The following is a 14779-nucleotide window of genomic DNA, read 5'->3' as shown; positions in this document are numbered from 1 at the left end:
ATTGAACAGCCTAAACCCTCTACAAAAAAATTATTGGAGTTGATGAATGATTTCAGCAAAGTTGCAGGATACAAAATCAACACACACAAAAAAATCAGTAGAACTTCTATACTCCAGCAGTGAACATGCAGAAAAAGAAATCAAGAAAGCTAGCCCATTTACAATAGCCTGCAAAAAGTAAAATACTTAGGAATAAAGTTAATCAAGGATGTGAAAAAACTCTATGAAGAGAACTACAAACCACTGTTGAGAGAAATTAAAGAGGACACAAGAAGATGGAAAGATATCCCATGCTCTTGGATTGGAAGAATTAACTTTGTGAAAATGTCCATATTACCCAAAGTGATCTACAGGTTCAATGCAATCCCTATCAAAATTCCAATGACATTTTTCTAAGAAATGGAAAAAGCTATCCAGAGAGTTATATGGAATAACAAAAGACCACGAATAGCCAAAGCAATCCTGAGCAAAAATAAATAAAGCTGGAGGCATAACACTACCTGACTTTAAACTATGCTACAAAGCTATAATAAACAAAACAGCATGGTAGTGGCATAAAAACAGGCACACAGATCAGTGAAATAGAATAGAGAACCCAGAAATCAACCCATACACCTACAGCCATTTGCTCTTTGACAGAGGTGCCAAGTCTACACACTGGGGAAGAGACTGCCTCTTCAGCAAATGGCACTGGGAAAACTGGATATTCATATTTAGTAGAATGAAACTAGACCCGTACCTCTCACCATATACCAAAAATCAACTCAAAATGGATTAAAGACCTAAATATATGTCCTGAAACAATAAAACTCCTTAAAGAAAACATAGGGGAAACACTCCAGGAAGTAGGAGTGGGTACAGACTTCATGAATATGACCCCCAAAGCACAGACAACCAAAGGAAAGATAAACAGATGGGATTATATCAAACTATAAAGCTTCTGCACAGCAAAAGAAACAATCAACAGAGTGAAAAGACAACCAAGTGGGAGAAAATATTTGCAACATGTACATCTGGCAAAGGATTAATACCCAGAATATACCATGAACTCAAACAACTTTACAGCAAAAAAACAAATAACCCAATTAAAAAATGGACAAAGGAGCTGAGACACATGAAAAAATCATCAACATCACTCAGTATTTGGGAAACGCAATTCAAAACCACACTGAGAAACCATCTCACCCCAGTTAGGATGGCTAACATCCAAATGCTAGCAAGGTTGTGAAGAAAAAGGAACTCTCATACACTGTTGTGGGACTGCAAAATGGTGCAGCCTTTATGGAAAAGGATATGGAGGTTCCTCAAACAATTACAGATAGATCTACCATACGACCCAGCTATCCCACTGCTGGGAATATACCCAGAGGAATGGAAATCATCATGCCAAAGGGATACCTGTACTCCGATGTTTACTGCAGCTCAATTTACAGTAGCCAAGAGTTGGAACCAGCCCAAATGTCCATCATTGGATGAGTGGATAAGGAAACTGTCGTACATCTACACAATGGAATTCTACTCTGCTATAAAAAAGAATGAAATTCTGCCATTTGCAGCAACATGGATGAACTTAGAGAAAATTATGTTAAGTGAAATAAGCCAGGCACAGAAAGAAATACCACATTCTCACTTATTTGTGGGAGTTAAAATTAAATAAATAAATATACAAACAGATAAGTGGTAGGGGGGAAAGAAGACACAATGATCACAATTCCTTGAACTTGTTAAGACAAGTGAACAGATATGATGTAGAGGAGGGGGAGGGGAGAGAGGGAAAGGGGAAGGAGGTATGGGTAAAGGGACACGAAAATCAACTACAATGATATTAAGAAGGTAAAAAATAAAAAAAGAATAAATTACATTAAAAAAAGAAAAAGACAAATAAATAAATAATTTGTCATATTTCTAAAAAATAAAATTTCTTCCTTTCAGTCTTCTGTTTCTCTTAAGGCATTTGTTGAGCTTATTCACTCTTGTATTTCTTCTAGTTTACTCTTCATTTCTAAAATGAATTTTCCTGTTATTTTTAATTCTATCTTGTGCTTGGTCCCATTATTTCTGAGTTTTCCTAATTCTTATTTATTTTGTTCTTTCATAACTTGTATTTTTTTAAATATATTTTAGTTTGTTTTGAAATGATATAATTTTGATCTGTTTTTTGAGCATGTTGTTTTAATGTTTTGATGGTATGTAGGGATTTTATTTTGCTCCTTATTCTCTTATAGTAACTTCATATGAGATTTTATCTTGATATATTTTTGTGGTTCATTTTAATGTGAATTTACTTTGATTCAACTTTCAGAAGGAGGCATGATTCAGACAGATTATGGCCCCTTGCTTTCTGGGATTTCCTGTACCTGTTTCCCTCTACAACTTTGATTTGGACCTTTGCTTTCCCTCCTATTTAGTGTTTCTAACATGTTCTAATTTCACTCAACTGCTAGGAGTTCCTCCTCAATGCAGAACTCCATCTTAGAAAGGGAATCCTAACAAGTCAATTTTAGTAAGTCGTAGGGAATACACAGCTCCAGACCCTTCAGATTTTCTTAACATGGGCTCCTGTGATTTATTTTTATTTCACTTTATTTTTAATTATTTAATTTAATATCTTGTATTTACTTTACCATGTATCTCAATACTGTTCACATTTATCATTTTCATTGGTTGTGAGTAAGTCCATTAAGTTTAAAATGCCATAATTTTATAACCACCTCTCTATTAATGGCTGTTTGGGATATGTCCAGTTTTCCATGATAATAAATTACACATAATGCTTTCCTTCTTCCGAATTATGTCCTTAAAACAAGTGCCCAATAGTGAGATTATTTAGTAAAAAGGTGCAAACATTTTTATGGTTCTTGCTAAAAACTGCCAGATTATTTCATCAAATTGAGTGAGATCATTTCCAGTGTCACTAGAAATGTACTAATGTTTCGATTTCCCCAATAGTTCTATCACTGGTTTTAATAATGCTTCTTTATTGTTGCTAATTTTAGAGATATAAAGTGACGTGTCATCATTATTTTAATTTGCACTTCTTTTATTGTTGGCAAAAATGCACACTGTTTCCTATGTTAATATACTAATGGTGTTTCATCTTATGTAATCATTCTTCATATTCTTCGGCCACTGTCTACAGGAAACAATGTAAATTTACAAAAACTCTTAATATATTTTAGAAATGCATCTACCATCATATGTATCAAATATAATTTTCCATTTGGTCACTTAACTCTTATCCCGGTTTTGCTGCATTTTAATTGTATTAATTTTTTGTGTAATCACACTGCCTATCTTTTCCTTTGTAATTTATTTTTCTTTTTTAATAAAACATTATCTCAATCCACGGTTTATGTGCTCTATTTTCTCCTGTTCTTTTTCATCCTGTAATTAAACTTTTCTAAATATTTGACACTTTAAGTTGTGTGTTGTTAATTGTGATGTATTGCATGAGGTGCAGGTTTAAGTTAATTTTCCTCCATTGTAATGACAAATTATCTCAATATCATTTAGGAAAATAAACTCCTTCAATCTTGCTTTGTTTAATTTAGTTGAATGTGTATCAAACTCTTATGTATGCTGATTAAAGCCCGTACTCCTGTTTGCCACAATGCACCTAACAAGATTCAAACAGGCTGTGCTAGTGATGCTGTTTTTTGAGAAACAAAGGCAATATTGCTATTTTATCATCAGACCCTATAGTGGCAAGTGCTCAGTTTTATTGTCCTTTCTTTTCCTCTTTTCCCTTCCTTCTTTCTACAGAGAAATCCATCCATCCCTTGGCTCCATTCTTACCACAGACATGATGAGGTACCAGCCTAAGAAAAGTCTCTGGCCATCTGTGCTTTATGGATGGAAAATAGGGGGTGATGGGAAGATCCAATGTATGTACCCACAGGCCTTCTCCTAGAAATCCCCTTTCCTTATAGTTTTCTCATTCTCCAGGACCCAACTGTTCTTTGACAGAAGTAAAGAAATGGTGCTGACTGGAAGAGAGAGTGCTTTGGAAGGATTGGAGTGACAATCACACTTGCACACATTCCTTACATTAGGCGGTAGATGTGTTTCTGAAGTGTGAATTGAGTCACTGTAAATGTAGCTGTGTTTTCCCAGTCAGTGGAATTATATTCGTTCCCTGTGGCATCGTTGACAAGTAATTTTGTAACCCAAAACTTTGGTAAAACAAATACATTAGGCATGTTTCAGAATTATATGTGAGCTTTTTGAATTTTTAACCTGTTCGTGTTTCTCCCTGAGGCTCTATATGTCTTAGTGCCTGAATACTTAAAGAGTAGTAAAAGGGGGAGAGGAGGAATGTGGGGATGTTTGAAGTTTTATGGAGCCCCACGAGATAATCTTACACCTGCTCCCCTCCATGCACACATTGAACTTGGACCCTGAATCAAGGGACACTGAATATGTCTTATAAGTTCAGATTTTATCTTTATTAGATTTTCTTAAAGTGGAGCCCATCTGTGGAGTACACAGCTAGCCTCTCTTTCATGCCAAAGAATGTACAAAGATATAAAAAGGGCTGTCAGTAATTTGTAAATTAAATTGAGTCTTCAAGAAATATATTTCCCCAAGAAAGGTTTTGTGCATTTGGCAGTCTTTGCTCTGTAGTTTAACTAAGCTGGCATGCTTTTGAGTTTAGGAGGCAATAAAATGAATGATACAAAAACTGCTTAAAAGGCAACTTTTAGGCTTTGGATGTCCAGGCTAGGACTCATGAGACATAATTTCCTACTAGGCGTTGGACCTACAATTAAAGCAAACAGCAGCTGTGTGAACACAATATCATACTTTAATGATCAAGTATTCAGAGACGCTTCAGACAAGGGAATCTATATTAACTGAGTTTCTATTATGAGTCAGACACTATTCTAGAGGCTTTATAACATTCTCACTAATTTTTACGAAAACCCTGAGAAGTAGGGAATAAGTTGATAGATTAGGAAACTGAGGCTTGGAGAAGTTTAGAAACTGTCCAAGTTCATGTAAATAGGTGGTGAAACTAGAACTGGAACCCAGGTACTATCTAAGTGTAGCAGAAGCAACTTAGCAACATTGTCGGTTAGGTAGAGAGCAGAGGATTAGCAGCAAATGGCACCGGGGTTGGTTGTGGGGATGGTGATACTCAATCTTCTTGCTCCCCTTCTATTTACCAGTGGCAATGGGATGGTGGTGTTGGTGATAGGCCAAGAACGAATGCAGCAAAGCAGAGAACAATTACAACCCATGCTTGTGGGTGTCCTCATGTCTACAATGACCTGAAGAAACAAGGAGCACACTCTCAATCAGTGTTGAATTTGTTGACGGCCATTGCTTATGAGAGAAAGAAGCAAAGTAAAATAAAAATTGAGTACCTCATCCTTCTAGGGATCATCTCTTAGGCCATTTGCCTTAAAAATTAAGCCCATCTGCTGTTCTCTCCCATTACATCCTTGAGGAAAGCACTTTAGTCATCCTCTGTCTTTTGAAACTCTCAGCTCAGTATGAGCTTTAATCTTCTGACAGTCTTAACTCCTCACTGACATTTAGTATGCAACACCGTTAGGTACTTCCATCTTGTATGCAAAACTTTCTTAAAACTGAGGTCATCAGAGAGTTTATTTCATGGTCATATTTCAATGTTTTTAATTTTTAATTGTGGTACAATACACATAACATAAAATTTTCTATCCGAATGGTTTTTAAGTGTACAGTTCAGTAGTGTTGAGTATATTCACATTGTGCAACAGATCTCCAGAACTTTTTTATTTAGCAAAACTGAAACACTGTACCCATTAAAAAATAACTCTCCTTGTCTCCATCCCTCTATCCCATGGCAAACACCATTCTACATTTGGTCTATGAGTTTAATTATTCTAGATACCTCATATAAGTGGAACCATACAGTAATTGTCTTATTGTGACTGGCTTATATCATTTAGCATAATGTCTTCAAGGTTCATCCATGTTGTAGCAAGGGTCAGAATTTCCTTTCTTTTAAAAGCTGAATAATATTCCATGTATGTACCACATTTTGTTTAGCCATTCAGCTGTCCATGGCCATTGATTTTATATTTTTACTGTTGTGAATAATGCTTCTATGAACACGAGTATATAAATATCTCTTCAAGACCCTGCTTTCAATTCTTTTGGGTATATACCCAGAAGTGAAATTACTGGATCATAGAGTAGTTCTACTTTTAATTTTTTGAGGAAGTGCCATACTGTTTTCCATAGTGGCTGTACCATTTTACATTCCCACCAGTAGTGCCCAAGAATTCCAGTTTCTCTACATCCTCACCAGCACTTGTAATTTCTGGGTTTTTTTTTTTAAATAGTAGCCATCCTAATATGTGTGAGGGGATATCTCATTGTGTTTTTTATTTTCATTTTCCTAACAATTAGGATGTTAATAATAATTATAAAATAACATTAATAATAATAATTGTAATGTTGAGCATCTTTTCATATGCTTGTTGGCCATGTGTATACCTTTGGTGAAATTTCTAAGTCCTTTGCCCATTTTTCATTCAGGTTATTTGTTATTGTTGTTGCTGTTATTGAGTTGTAGGATATTTTTATATATTCTGGATTTAACCCCTTATCAGATCTATGCTTTGCAAATATTTTCTCTCATTCTGTAGGTGGCCTTTTCACTCTGTCAATGGGTCCTTTGATGCACAGTATTTAATTTTAATGTAGTCCAATTTATTTATTTTTACTTTTGTTGCCTGTGCTTTTGGTGTCATATCTAAGAAGTCATTGCCAAATTCAATGTCATGAAGCTTTTCCCCATGTTTTCTTCTAAGAGTTTTACACTTTTAAGTCTTACATTTATATCTTTGATCCACCCTGAGTTAATTTTTATATATGGTATAAGGTAATGGTCCAACTTTGTTCTTTTGCATGGGAATATCCAGTTTTTCCAATACCATTTGTTGAACATAGCCACATTTTTTGTTAAGGCTTCTTCTTTAACTCAAATACTGGAATTATTCAGAAATGGTCATTTTTATATTTGAGAGCTTCACATCTTCCTAGGGCTATCTTCCTTTCTAGATTTTTGGACAATAGATTTACACTTGACTTTTTATGGGACTTTTTGAAATCACAGTTTATGATAAGTTTTTGAGCACAACTTTCCTTTCTTTGCTTTGATGAACACTATGGTAGTTCCTGTCTTTTACAGTAACAATTACTTCTCTTAATTTGTTTTTTGTTTTTTTTTTTTTTTAATATTTTATTTTATTTTATTTTGTCAATATACAATGTGGTTGATTATTGTGGCCAATTACCGAAACCTCCCTCCCACCTCCCTCTCCCCCCTTCCTCCCAACAATGTTCTTTCTGTATGCTTGTTGTATCAATTTCAAGGAATTGTAATTGTTATGTCTTCTCCCCCCGCCGCCCCCCCCGGGTTTTTTGTTTATTTATTTATTTATTTTTAGCTCCCACAAATAAGTGAGAACAGGTGATATTTCTCTCTCTGTTCCTGACTTGTTTCACTTAATATAATTCTTTCTAGGTCCACCCATGTCATTGCAAATGGCAATATTTCATTCTTTTTTATAGCTGAGTAGTATTCCATTGTGTAGATATACCACATTTTCCATATCCACTCATCTGATGATGGACATTTGGGCTGGTTCCAACTCTTAAGCTATAATAACCAAAACAGTATGGTACTGGCATATAAACAGACACACTGATCAATGGAATAGAATAGAGAATCCAGAAATCAACCCACACACTTACTGCCATCTGATCTTTGACAAAGGCACCAGGCCCACACACTGGGGAAAAGACTGGCCCTTCAGCAAATGGTGCTGGGATAACTGGACATCCATATGCAGGAGAATGAAACTAGACCCATACCTCTCACCATACACCAAAGTCAACCCAAAATGGATTAAAGAATTAAATATACACCCTGAAACAATAAAACTTTTTTTTTTTTTTTTTTTTTGAAATCTGATCACACATTTTAACAAACTCAAAATTTCCATTCAAGTACCAGCTTCTACAGTGAGTGTCTCTGGCTTCCCCTGCCCTTATTGGTGTCCCCTTTTATGAGCCATTGTAGTCCCTGCTGTCTTTTTTTTTTTTTTAAGACAACCAACAGAGTGGGAGAAAATATTTGCAAAATATACATCTGACAAAGGATTAATATCCAGAATATATAAGGAACTCAAACAACTTTACAAGAAGAAAACAAGCAACCCAATTAAAAAATGGGCAAAAGACCTAAGTAGGCATTTCTCTAAGGAAGATATCCAAATGGCCAACAGACATATGAAAAAATGCTCAACATCACTCAGCATCCGGGAAATGCAAATCAAAACCACATTGAGATACCATCTAACCCCAGTTAGGATGGCTAAAATCCAAAAGACTATGAACGATAAATGCTGGCGAGGCTGCGGAGAAAAAGGAACTCTCATACATTGTTGGTGGGACTGCAAAATGGTGCAGCCTCTATGGAAAATGGTATGGAGGTTCCTTAAACAATTGCAAATAGATCTACCATACGACCCAGCCATCCCACTGTTGGGAATATACCCAGAGGAATGGAAATCATCAAGTCGAAGGTATACCTGTTCCCCAATGTTCATCGCAGCACTCTTTACAATAGCCAAGAGTTGGAACCAGCCCAAATGCCCATCATCAGATGAGTGGATACGGAAAATGTGGTACATCTACACAATGGAATACTACTCAGCTATAAAAACGAATGAAATACTGCCATTTGCAACAACATGGATGGACCTTGAGAGAATTATATTAAGTGAAACAAGTCAGGCACAGAAAGAAAAATACCACATGTTCTCACTTATTGGAGGGAGCTAAAAATTAATATATAAATTCACACACACACATACACGCACACACACACAAACCGGGGGCGGGGGGGAAGAAGATATAACAACCACAATTATTTGAAGTTGATACAACAAGCAAACAGAAAGGACATTGTTGGGGGGGAGGGGGGGAGGGAGAAGGGAGGGAGGTTTTGGTGATGGGGAGCAATAATCAGCTACAATGTATATCGACAAAATAAAATTACTTCTCTTAATTTGAGTAAAATGTATCCAGGCTGAGGATTGTTGAATCTGTGACTCAGTTTTATTGTCTGTCACTATTGTACTACAGAACAGAACACTAAAGGCCAATGCCCACTGTTATAATTACTGGGAACTCTGGTACCAAATCTTTCTGTAGGGTCTTCTATCCTGATTGGCACGGCTAAGCTTTAAGAATTCTCTTTGTTCCACATGGAGGATGCAAAGTGCACCCCATACATGTGTAACTTTACTTTTGTAAAAAAATAAATTTGAAAAAGTTTAAGGTAGAAAAAAAATTCTCTTTGTTCCAATACAGGAAAGAACATGTATCTTCTGCCTTGGTTCTTTTACCCTGAACAATCCACCTCCCCACACACCAAATCCTGGCCTTCTGACTTAATCTTCTGGGAGTAGGATAGGAAAACCAGCCTGGAGAATTAGAGCACTTCTCACTAGCTCCATCATGATACTGCTAGACCATTAGGAGGTGGCTGGTGTGTGGGGAGGAGTTTGAGCCTGTACAGGGAAGGCATTCTAATAAAAGGGCCCTTCTCTAAGAAGGAAGGTGGCCCAAGCCCATATTACTGATTGGAAAGCATGAGGAGAAAGATATTCCAAAATGGACACACCATAATGAAGAGAGGGCTCTACCTCCAGCCGAAAATGATGTTACTGGAAATCATGAGGTAGGTTCCAGAAATAAACTCATATGGCTATTTTGTTTTCCCTCTTTTAGAAGTACACATTCTGTATCTTATGGCCATGCCTTTCTCATCCTAAAGCATAAAAAGTTCTCTGAGAGATGAAACTGCCTGCAAGGTGAATCAAGAATCTTTCGGATGCTATGCTGTGAAAGGAGAACTCTAGTCATTATTGGTATAGTTGAAATGTGCCATCACTATTCTGTCTTGCTTTTCATCTGTTTTCTTCATTGATATTAAGAAAGCCTCATCCAAACCAGCTATCTGTTCGAGAAGTCCCTATATTCTCTCAATATCACCACCTGTCTGCTTTTCGTCATGCTTCCCTTAGCTCTATGGATTTACACTGTGGGGCACAGTATCTTGCAGCTCTTAAGCCCTATAAGATGATCTTGCAACTCTTTACCCCTATCAAATGAGTTTTTTAGATAAAGTGCATACACCTATTATGTTGTACCTACCATGAATCCCACTCTATATATTTCATCATAACCTAGGAGATCATTTTAACTCTGTGTGCAAAACCTTTAAATCATTTTAGTCATGACCTATTCTACATATATTGGAAACTGACACCTGAAGCTAAGAGAAATTGCCCTCAAACTTTAACCTTGTGAATTAATGGGCACTTCTTCCATTTCTATTCTTCTACACTAGGTTTTTAATAACTTTTTAAAGCCACAATTTTTTTTCAGTGAAATTTTAAGCAGAAGCCCCAAAAGACAAATAGATATAATCATAGCTAGTCTGGATTAGCAGGTGCAGGGTATATGAAGCCTCATCTATACCATTTTCTTCCCACTCTTCCTTTACCATCTGTATTAGTCTTAGAAGGGTGACTTCCACATAGTGTGGAAGGTGTAAGTATGGCCACAATATAAAAGGGTAATTTAAAGGTCACAACAGCTGGTTGAAAATACACCTTAGGATTTTCCAAATCCATTTGTCATGATTCCATTTTCAAGCATCCTTCTGCTCTTACAAAGTTTTCTAAGTAAGATAGAGTCTCTTTTAAATTATCTCCATTTAAGTTACTTTAAAAATGAACCTAATACTTCACTCCATCTGTAAAATGTCCTGGCCAATAGCCATGGCATACTGAATCCTCAGGTATAATAATAAATTAGGCTCTTGTATACCCACCCAAATCTGCTTTCACCATTAGGTTATGTACATACTGAATATAAATTCAACAAATTTAGAAAGATTAAATTTATTCCAGGTTTCTTTTGTTACTGCAATAGAATCAAACTGCAAATCAATAAGAAAAGTAAAATGGGCAAATTCACAAATACACAAAAGTTAAACAAACCCTTGAGCAACCATTGATTGAAGAAGAAATTAAGAAGAAATTGGAAAGTATCCTGAGACAAAGGAAAATGAAAACACAATATACCAAAACAAATGCGATGAAGCAAAAGAAGTACTAAGAGGGAAGTTTACAGCAATATATGCCTATGTTAAAAAAGATCTCAAATAAACAACCCAACTTTACCTCTCAAGTAATTAGAAAAAGAAAGACAAACTAGGCCAAAATTAACAAGAGGAAGAAAATAATAAAGACTATTAAAGAGTAAGAAAAATAAGCAACTAAACAAGGAATAGAAAAATAATTTTTTAAAAAACAAAACTAAGTTGCACTTTTGAAAGGATAAACAAAAATTTAAAACCTTACCTAGACTAAGAAAAAAGAGAATTCAAATAAACAAAATCAGAAATGAAAGAGTAGACATTACAACTTGTGCCAAAGAAATAAAAAGGACCATAAGAGACTATTATGAGCAATTTCATGAATACACAAACTGGATAACTTACAAGAAATAGATAAATTCCTAGAAACATATGACATACCATGAGTGAATAATGAAGAAATAAAAATACAGAACAGATCTATAACTAGTAAGAAGATTGAATTGATAATCAAAACCTTTCAATGAAGAAAAGCCCAATACCAGATGATCTGACTGGTGATTTCTACTAAACATTTAAAGAATAAATACACCAATCTTCTTCAAAATCTTCCAAAGAAATTGAAGAAAAGAGAGCACTTCCAAGCTCATTTTATGAGGCAAACATTACCCTGACACCAAATCCAGAGTAAGACACCACAAGGAAAGAAAATTACAAGCCAATATCCCTGATGAACATCGGTGCAAAAACTCAACAAAATATTAGCAAACCAAATTAAACAGCACTTTAAAAGGACGATACATCGTGACCAAGTGAAATTTACCCCTGGGATGCAAGGATGGTTCGACACATGAGAATCAATTAATGTGATACACCACGTTAACAGAATGAAGGACAAAAATCACATAATCATCTTAATAGATGCAGAAAAAGCATTTGATAAAATTTAATACCCTTTCATGATAAAAACTCTTAACAAGCTAGGAATAGAAGGAAATATCCTCAGCATAATAAAGACCGTACATAAGAAAGACACCCTAACATTATATTCAACAGTGAAAACTAAAAGCTTTTCCTCTAAGATCAGGAACAAGGCAAGGATGTCCACTCTTGCTATTTCTATGAAACATAGTACTGGAAGTCCTAGCCTAGCAATTAGTCAAGAAAAAGAAATAAAAGGACTTCCCAGGGGAGGAGTTTCAAGATGGCGGCGGCTGCGGCGGCTGGCGCGGAGTAGCTGAGGTGGAAAAGGTGGCCACTGGGCCTCAGGCAGCCGGGAAGCTTGTGGACCTTCCTCTGGCCATCTCTTAAGGGAGGACTGCTGCTGCTGGCCGGTCGTGGGGGGTGACCGCCACTTTGCCCCCGGCAGGAGAGGCTGCCTCATTTACAGGCAACAGCTTTGAAGTGTGGAGCAGGAAAAGAACTGATTCTTAGCTGCAAAAGCGAGTCTTGAAACAGGGAACACGGCGCCAGGGCTGCTGTGGATGCAGCCAGGATCCCGGAGGCTGGGGCCGCACTGAAGGCGGCCAGCTGCCCTATTCAGGATTCAAGGTTTCAGGCCGGCATTAAAGAAGATTCCTGGGAGCGCCCGAGCGGCGCCGCGACTGAACAGCCCGAGGCGGCAGCGCCGAGAACACGGAAGGCAACAAACCAGAGACAGAGCGAGCGCCCGACCTGGCACAGCACTGTGAGTGATCCCTGGCACAGCTCTGTTCGGGGGGTGGATGCCCACGCGGCTCCCGCCTGCACCACCAGGCCACTCACTGCCCCGGTGCTGCCTCCATTTTTCCAGGTGCGGGCAGCTCCGCCCTGCTCGGCCATCACTGAGCCCATTTGCTTGGCCTGGCGCGGGGCTTTCCGGACCCTGCGGGCCGGCCTCCTCTCCCACTCCCTCCGCGGTTCTCTGGCGGGGCTGGGGGTGTGGGGCATCCCGACCAGTGTTGGGAGGGCTAGGAAGTACGGGCGGGCCGACTGTCACTCCACCACACCCTGGACTCCGGCCCCGGTAAACTTCCTGTTACTGGGAGGCAGATACCATCTCTGCAACCACCAGTTTGGAAAAAAGCCTAACGAATTTCTGGTTGGGAATAGTGTGGTAGGAGAGTTCCCAGGTCCGCTGGAACCTGCCGGAGAGCAGGCTGCAGGCGGGCACTAGACTCGGTTTATACCGGGGGGATACAAAGGTGAACAAGACCCGAGAAAGATCTACACAGTGCTACAAAGGCACCCAGAAAGACCGGTCGTCTGTGCCTAGCAGAAACCTGGTAGACTTCCTGGGCGAGGCGGTGCTGAGCAGGGTCTTGAAGGCCCAGCTGATAGACAGGGGTGCAGAAGACACACCCCAGCCCAGCACAGTGTGCACAGAGGGGGGAGACGTGCGGCCAGGGAGGCAGAGACTCGACAGAAACCACACACCCGGTGGGGTCGCCACTGCACGATCTAACAGCCTGGGCCAGAGCACACGGAACGGGGAGAAGTCCTGTACAGAAAGTGAAAGCTCAACAGAGATCACACACCCTGTGGTACGTGATCCACCAGCCCAGCAGAGTACAAGCTGACCAGAAAGGTGGATCCCCGGAGAAGCCCAAGACCCGAGGCAACCACACACACAAGACACTAGAGGCCAACTGAGCAGTCACGGCAGGAGCCATACCAAATTGGCAACCACAGCAACATCCTAGTTAGTCATTAGTCTCAAACCGGTGGACTGTGAAACCCCCTGCCACAATGAATAAACACCAAAAAAAAGATACCAGAAATACAAAAAATCAAGAAAGTACACCACCAAAAGTTAATAAATCTCATACTCTAGATCCTATAGAACAAGGAGCCCTTGAAATAACTGACAAGGAATTTCGAGTGATAATTCTAAGGAAACTGAATGAGATACAAGAAAACTCAGCTAGACATCATGATGAAATGAGGAAAAGTATACAGGATCTGAAAGAGGAAATATACAAGGAAATCAATGTCCTGAAAAAAAATGTAGCAGAACTTGCTGAACTGAAGAAGTTATTCAGCGAAATAAAAAACACAACGGAGAGTTTAACCAGCAGGCTTGTCGAAGTTGAAGAGAGAACCTCTGAACTTGAAGATGGGCTGTTTGAAATAACACAAGCAGACAAAAAGAAAGAAAAAAGAATCAAGGACATGGAAGAAAATCTGAGAGAGATATCAGACAACCTCAAGCGCTCAAATATCCGAGTCATGGGTATTCCAGAAGGGGAGGAAAATGGAGATTCCATTGAAAACATATTCAACAAAATAGTGGCAGAAAACTTCCCAGGTATAGGAAAAATCACAGATCTTCAGATCCAGGAAGCTCAATGATCTCCAAACGTATTCAACCCAAAAAGGCCTTCTCCAAGACATGTCATAGTCAAATTGGAAAAACTCAGAGACAAAGAGAGAATCTTAAAAGCTGCAAGAGAGAAGCGTCAAATCACCTATAAGGGAGCCCCAATCAGGTTAACATCAGACTTTTCATCACAAACCCTAAAAGCTAGAAAGGAATGGGATGATATATTCAAAATACTAAAAGACAAAGATTGCCAGCCAAGAATACTCTACCCTGCAAGGCTATCCTTCCGAAATGAGGGGCAAATAGTATATTTC

Source organism: Cynocephalus volans, chromosome X, assembly GCF_027409185.1.
Source record: "Cynocephalus volans isolate mCynVol1 chromosome X, mCynVol1.pri, whole genome shotgun sequence".
Classification (NCBI taxonomy): Eukaryota; Metazoa; Chordata; class Mammalia; order Dermoptera; family Cynocephalidae; genus Cynocephalus; species Cynocephalus volans.
Note: the sequence above shows the minus strand (reverse complement) of the source record.